The 7,500-nt window shown below is 60.3% G+C and overlaps 1 non-coding gene across 1 annotated transcript in view; it reads left to right on the top strand.

The window, feature by feature from the left end:
* Positions 1 to 1,952, top strand: part of LOC138362639 (large subunit ribosomal RNA) — a 4,395-nt gene extending 2,443 nt beyond the window's left edge. Inside the window, exon 1 of the ribosomal RNA XR_011227841.1 lies at positions 1 to 1,952. This exon is cut by the window's left edge and continues 2,443 nt beyond it. This is a non-coding gene — a ribosomal RNA (large subunit ribosomal RNA).
* The last annotated feature ends 5,548 nt before the right edge of the window (positions 1,953 to 7,500 follow it).

Here is a 7,500-nt window from a genome sequence, read left to right as displayed (position 1 = left end):
GGTAAGGCAGCCTCTGGTCGATAGACTAATGTAGGTAAGGGAAGTCGGCAAATTAGATCCGTAACTTCGGGAGTAGACAGGATTGGCTCTGAGGATCGGGCCAGTCGGGCCTGTGCAGGGAAAGCGGGCCTGGGTTCGGGCGCAGGACTGGGCGAGGGTGAAGGTCGGGGGACGTCCGCTCTGTCGGGCCAGCTGTCCTGAACCGAGCTCGGACCGGCGTATCTCCGTCCCTTCCGTGGAACGCGCTAGCTGCGTGGGCGTGTGTCTCGAGCGGCGTCGGCGTGCCCGTCCCCCCTCTATTTGGAGGGGTGGGGTGCAAGGCGTCGTCCCGGTTCACGTCCAAACCCACTTCGGCTGGCGCCCAGCGATCAACTCAGAACTGGCACGACCAGGGGAATCCGACTGTCTAATTAAAAACAAAGCATTGCGATGGTCAGAGATAGATGTTACGCAATGGTGATTTCTGCCCAGTGCTCTGAATGTCAAAGTGAAGAAATTCAAAGAAGCGCGGGTAAAGCGGCGGGAGTAACTATGACTCTCTTAAGGTAGCCAAATGCCTCGTCATCTAGTTAGTGACGCGCATGAATGGATTAACGAGATTCCCACTGTCCCTATCTACTATCTATCAGCGAACCCACAGGCAGGGGAACGGGCCTGCACTAAACAGCGGGGAAAGAAGACCCTGTTGAGCTTGACTCTAGTTCTGATTTTGGTAGAGAGACATCAGAGGTGTAGGCATAAGTGGGAGGGTCGTTTCGCCTCGCGCGGAGCGGCCGTCAATGAAATACCACTACTCCTGATCGTTTCTTTACTTACTCGGTAGGTACGGAATGCGGAGTTTCCCCACGTGGGAGTACCTCCTGTTTCTAGCCCTAAGCGGCGGAAGGGGCGATGGACCGACGAGCGAGTGTCCAGTTTTGGAGCTTGCCTCTCTCCCCTGGCTATGGGTTCGCGCCCTGCGTCTTCGGGTTGGTTCGTCTTCTGGCTGTGGCCTCCTCCGGCCCCAAGCCCGGGCGTTCGCGCACAGGCCGCGATTCCGCTCCGAGGACATTATCAGGTGGGGAGTTTGACTGGGGCGGTACATCTGTCAAATGATAACGCAGGTGTCCTAAGGCCAGCTCAGCGTGGACAGAAACCTCGCGTAGAGCAAAAGGGCAAATGCTGGCTTGATCCTGATTTTCAGTACGAATACGGACTGCGAAAGCAAGGCCTATCGATCCTTTTGACTTTAGGAGTTTTAAGCAAAGAGGTGTCAGAAAAGTTACCACAGGGATAACTGGCTTGTGGCGGCCAAGCGTTCATAGCGACGGTCTGCTTTTGATCCTCGATGTCGGCTCTTCCTATCATTGTGAAGCGAATTCACCAAGCGTTGGATTGTTCACGCCACCAATATGGGAACGTGGAGCTGGGTTTAGACCGTCGTGAGACAGTTAGTTTTACCTACTGTTTAAAATGTGTCGTTGCGACAGCAGTCCTGCTCAGTACGAGAGGAAACGGCAGTCCGGACAAAATGGTTCCGTTCTTGGTCGATCGGCCAGTGGAGCGAGCTACGGTCCCGTGGGATATGCCTGAAAGCCTCTAAGGCAGAATCCCTGCATGGAGAGCAAAGATATCGTGTACGGCTGGCAATTGGAATGGTCAAGACCGGAGTCTAAAGGTAGAGACACCCGTGCCGTTCCGGACTTCCGTCCTCTCTCTCTCTCAGCGGGAGGAGGGAGGGCGAGGCGAGGGGCGGTGGCGTGGAATGGACCCATTAAGGGGGAACCCGGGGGGAGTCGCGCCAAACAGTGCGGGCGCCTCCATCCCAAAATATGGAAATATCTAATGCTGAATGTGCTGTACCGAATCGTTCGTAGACGACTTACGTACCGGTCAGGGTGTTGTAGGTGGCAGAGCAGCATCCTCACCTGCGATCCACTAGAACTTCTCCCTCTAAGGGCTGGAGGTTTCGTCACGCGTCCCGATGACGTCATATCCTCCGACGAGAGCCTTTGAAGACGTGGCGGCGACGGCATTTGCTGCTGGCTGGCTGGCTGGCTGGCTGGCTGGGCTGGCTGGCTGGCTGGCTGGCTGGCTGGCTACTGTAGCTAGTGTGTGTCCCAGGCGTCTGTGTGTCCATGCGACAAGGCACCACACTGCAGTGCGCGGCTGTTGTTGCTCTATCACAGGTAGGCAGCCAGCTTTGAAAGAAATGATAACGCACTGACGTAAGGGAGAGAAAGATTGCATAGTCTACCTCAGTGTATCCTATCTACCAGTGTTTAGTCTTTTTACAACCACTATGTTATGGTGGGCAGGTGGCCCCGTCCTTTTCGAGGACGAAAACAAGGACGAGGACAAGGACAAGGTCGAAAAGGCGCAAAGTGAAAGGAAGGGGTTTGTTTGCTGCCGGCCACTCTGACCTATTGAGTGAGTGAGCCTTAGTCCCGCGAATTACGCCTGCTTGCCTGCTCGGCGTGTGCTCGGATCCGTCCATGGTGTGGCACCAAGAGAGAATGGCGAGACGACCCACTGAGGCTCGGTGCAGCGTGGAGTGAAGCCTGTGAGGCGGCTGAGGACAGGGAGGAAACGGAGAGACGACCCACTGAGGGAACGATGCGGCGTCGAGTAGTTCTGTCAGGCGGCTGAGGGCAGGGAGGAAAAGGAGAGACGACGACTTGGGGGGGTAGGGGGTGGGGATGGGCTCTGGGTGGGTGAGGGGAGGGGGGGTGTTAAGGTGGGTCGCCGAAAACGGAGACTCGACCTCAAATGGCGGGCTAGGATCCGTCCCTGATCCGACACAGAGACAGAACGGAGAGACGACCCACTGTGGCAGGGTGAGGCGTCGAGAGAGTCCTGTGAGGCGGATGAGCACAGGGAGGAAACGGAGAGACGACCCACTGAGGGCTCGGTGCGGCGTCGAGAGAGTCCTGTGAGGCGGCTGAGGGCAGGGAGGAAACGGAGAGACGACCCCACTGAGGGCTGGGTGCGTCGTCGAGAGAGTGCTGTGAGGCGGCTGGGGACAGGGAGGAAATTGAGAGACGACCTCACTGTGGCTCGGTGAAACCGTCGAGTAGATCTTTCAGGTGGCTGAGGGCAGGAAGGAAAAGCAGAGGCGAGGACTTGGGGGGGTAGGGGGTGGGGTAGGGCTCTGGATGGGTGAGGGGAGGGGGGGTGTTAAGGTGGGTCGCCGAAAACGGAGACTCGACCTCAAATGGCGGGCTAGGATCCGTCCCTGATCCGACACAGAGACAGAACGGAGAGACGACCCACTGTGGCAGGGTGAGGCGTCGAGAGAGTCCTGTGAGGCGGATGAGCACAGGGAGGAAACGGAGAGACGACCCACTGAGGGCTCGGTGCGGCGTCGAGAGAGTCCTGTGAGGCGGCTGAGGGCAGGGAGGAAACGGAGAGACGACCCCACTGAGGGCTGGGTGCGTCGTCGAGAGAGTGCTGTGAGGCGGCTGGGGACAGGGGAGGAAATTGAGAGACGACCTCACTGTGCTCGGTGAAAACCGTCGAGTAGATCTTTCAGGTGGCTGAGGGCAGGAAGGAAAAGCAGAGGCGAGGACTTGGGGGGGGTAGGGGGTGGGGGTAGGGCTCTGGATGGGTGTGGGGAGGGGGGGGTGTTAAGTGGGTCGCCGAAAACGGAGATTCGAACATCAAAAGGCGGGCTAGGATCCGTCACCTGATCCGACACAGAGACAGACGGAGAGACGACCCACTGTGGCAGGGTGAGGCGTCGAGAGAGGTCCTGTGAGGCGACTGAGGACAGGGAGGAAACGAGAGACGACCCACCGAGGGCTCGGGTGCGTCGTCGAGAGAGTGCTGTGAGGCGGCTGAGGACAGGGAGGAAACGGAGAGACGACCCACTGAGGGGGCTGGTGCGTCGTCGAGAGAGTGGCTGTGGAGGCGGCTGGGGACAGGGAGGAAATTCAGAGACGACCTCACTGTGGCTCGGTGAAACCGTCGAGTAGATCTTTCAGGTGGGCGGAGGGCAGGAAGGAAAAGCAGAGAGCAGGAATTGGGGGGGTAAGGGGGTGGGGGTTGGGCGATCTGGATTGGGTGAAGGGAGGGGGGGTGTTAAGGTGGGGTGCGCCGAAAACGGAAGATTCGACCTCAAACGGCGGGCTAGGATCCGACCCCTGATCAGACACAGAGACAGAACGGAGAGACGACCCACTGTGGCAGGGTGAGGGGCGTCCGAGAGAGTCCTGTGAGGCGGCTGAGGACAGGGAGGAAACGAGAGACGACCCACTGAGGGACTGGGTGCGTCGTCCGAGAGAGTGCTGTGAGGCGGCTGGGGACAGGGAGGGAAAATTCAGAGACGACCTCACTGTGCTCGGTGAAACCGTCGAGTAGATCTTTCAGGTGGCTGAGGGCAGGAAGGAAAAGCAGAGACGAGGACTTGGGGGGGTAGGGGGTGGGGGTTTGGGCTCTGATGGGTGAGGGGAGGGGGGGGTGTTAAGGGTGGGTCGCCCGAAAACGGAGATTCGACCTCAAACGGGCGGGCTAGGATCCGTCCCTGATCCGACACAGAGACAGAACGAGAGACGACCCACTGTGGCAGGGGTGAGTGCGTCGAGAGAGTCCTGTGAGGCGGGCTGAGGGACAGGGAGGAAACGGAGAGACGACCACCGAGGGCTCGTGCGTCGTCGAGAGAGTGCTGTGAGGCGGCTGAGGACAGGGAGGAAACGGAGAGACGACCCACTGAGGGCTGGGTGCGTCGTCGAGAGAGTGCTGTGAGGCGGCTGGGGACAGGGAGGAAATTGAGAGACGACCTCGACTGTGGCTCGGTGAAACCGTCGAGTAGATCTTTCAGGTGGCTGAGGGCAGGAAGGAAAAGCAGAGACGAGGACTTGGGGGGGTAGGGGGTGGGGTTGGGCTCTGGATGGGTGAGGGGAGGGGGGGTTGTTAAGGTGGGTCGCCGAAAACGGAGATTCGACCTCAAACGGGCGGGCTAGGATCCGTCCCTGATCCGACACAGAGACAGAACGGAGAGACGACCCACTGTGGCAGGGTGAGGCGTCGAGAGAGTCCTGTGAGGCGGCTGAGGACAGGGAGGAAACGGAGAGACGACCCACTGAGGGCTGGGTGCGTCGTCGAAGAGAGTGCTGTGAGGCGGCTGGGGACAGGGAGGAAAATTCAGAGACGACCTCACTGTGGCTCGGTGAAACCGTCGAGTAGATCTTTCAGGTGGCTGAGGGCAGGAAGGAAAAGCAGAGACGAGGACTTGGGGGGGTAGGGGGTGGGGTGGGCTCTGGATGGTGAGGGGAGGGGGGGTGTTAAGGGTGGGTCGCCGAAAACGGAGATTCGACCTCAAACGGCGGGCTAGGATCCGTCCCTGATCCGACACCAGAGACAGAAAGGAGAGACGACCCACTGTGGCAGGGTGAGGCGTCGAGAGAGTCCTGTGAGGCGGCTGAGGACAGGGAGGAAACGGAGAGACGACCCACCGAGGGCTCGGTGCGTCGTCGAGAGAGTGCTGGTGAGGCGGCTGAGGACAGGGAGGAAACGGAGAGACGACCCACTGAGGGCTGGGTGCGTCGTCGAGAGAGTGCTGTGAGGCGGCTGGGGACAGGGAGGAAATTCAGAGACGACCTCACTGTGGCTCGGTGAAACCGTCGAGTAGATCTTTCAGGTGGCTGAGGGCAGGAAGGAAAAGCAGAGACGAGGACACTTGGGGGGGTAGGGGGTGGGGTTGGGCTCTGGATGGGTGAGGGGGAGGGGGGGTGTTAAGGTGGGTCGCCGAAAACGGAGATTCGACCTCAAACGGCGGGCTAGGATCCGTCCCTGATCCGACACAGAGACAGAACGGAGAGACGACCCACTGTGGTAGGAGGTGAGGCGTCGAGAGAGTCCTGTGAGGCGGCTGAGGACAGGGAGGAAACGGAGAGACGACCCACCGAGGGCTCGGTGCGTCGTCGAGAGAGTGCCTGTGAGGCGCGCTGAGGACAGGGAGGAAACGGAGAGAACGACCCACTGAGGGCTGGGTGCGTCGTCGAGAGAGTGCTGTGAGGCGGCTGGGGACAGGGAGGAAATTCAGAGACGACCTCACTGTGGCTCGGTGAAACCGTCGAGTAGATCTTTCAGGTGGCTGAGGGCAGGAAGGAAAAGCAGAGACGAGGACTTGGGGGGGTAGGGGGGTGGGGTTGGGCTCTGGATGGGTGAGGGGAGGGGGGGTGTTAAGGGGGGTCGCCGAAAACGGAGATTCGACCTCAAACGGCGGGCTAGGATCCGTCCCTGATCCGACACAGAGACAGAACGGAGAGACGACCCACTGTGGCAGGGTGAGGCGTCGAGAGAGTCCTGTGAGGCGGCTGAGGACAGGGAGGAAACGGAGAGACGACCCACCGAGGGCTCGGTGCGTCGTCGAGAGAGTGCTGTGAGGCGGCTGAGGACAGGGAGGAAACGGAGAGACGACCCACTGAGGGCTGGGTGCGTCGTCGAGAGAGTGCTGTGAGGCGGCTGGGGACAGGGAGGAAATTCAGAGACGACCTCACTGTGGCTCGGTGAAACCGTCGAGTAGATCTTTCAGGTGGCTGAGGGCAGGAAGGAAAACAGAGACGAGGACTTGGGGGGGTAGGGGGTGGGGTGTTGGGCTCTGGATGGGTGAGGAAAGGGGGGGGTGTTAAGGTGGGTCGCCGAAAACGGAGATTCGAACTCAAAAAGGCGGCTAGATCCGTCCATGGGTGTGGCACCAAGAGAGAATGGCGAGACGACCCACTGTGCTCGGTGTGGCGTCGAGAGAGTCCTGTCGGCGGCTGAGGGCAGGGAGGAAACCGGAGATGGGGGGGAGGGAGGTGCAAACCTGGACTGTTAGGCGAGCGGCTTACTCCCGCCGTTTACCCGCTGGACCTCGTCCAGTCTCCGGCAATGCTCCGGCACAGAGAATGCCTGGCCTGGCGTGACGGCCTGCTCCTGCCCGGTGTGTGGCGGTCGCGCCAGCAGTGTTTCTCGTGTAGCATGCGAGCGTTGCCGGTGTCGTCGGGAGCCGGGATATGTTCTCGAACAAAGTTACCTGAGCGAGTGTGCCTTTCTCCCTGTCGTCAGCTCGGGTCTGGTCGAATTGGGCCGGTGGCGCCGAAGAAGTTACCACCGGAGACCAGGGTCCAGTGGCTAGAGCCGGGCCCAACGGCTATTGCCGAGTACCTTCCTCCGATGCAGGAAGAAGGTGTGTTCAGTCCCGCGGAAATCGTACGGCGGGTGCCGAATTTACCAGTGGCCAGCCGGGTCCAGGAGCTAGAGCCGGATTTGTCGGCTACTGCCGGGTAACCTACTTTGGATGCGGGTGCTGGCGTGGTCGGCCCCGCGGAAATCGGACGGCAGGCGCCGAAGATACCAGCGGCGAGCCGGGTCCCGGAGCTAGAGCCGAGCCCATCGGCTATTGTTGAGTAGCCGTCTTTGCCGGCAGAGCTGGCGTTTTCAGTCTCGTCGAAATCAGACGGCGGGCGCCGAAGTTAACAGCGGCTAGCCGGGCCCCAGAGCTAGAGCCGGACCCAGGGACTAAAAGCCCAGCGGTGT

This window comes from Procambarus clarkii, unplaced genomic scaffold (assembly GCF_040958095.1).
Source record: "Procambarus clarkii isolate CNS0578487 unplaced genomic scaffold, FALCON_Pclarkii_2.0 HiC_scaffold_2224, whole genome shotgun sequence".
Lineage (NCBI taxonomy): Eukaryota > Metazoa > Arthropoda > Malacostraca > Decapoda > Cambaridae > Procambarus > Procambarus clarkii.
Note: the sequence above shows the minus strand (reverse complement) of the source record. Positions and strands in the feature narration are given on the sequence as shown.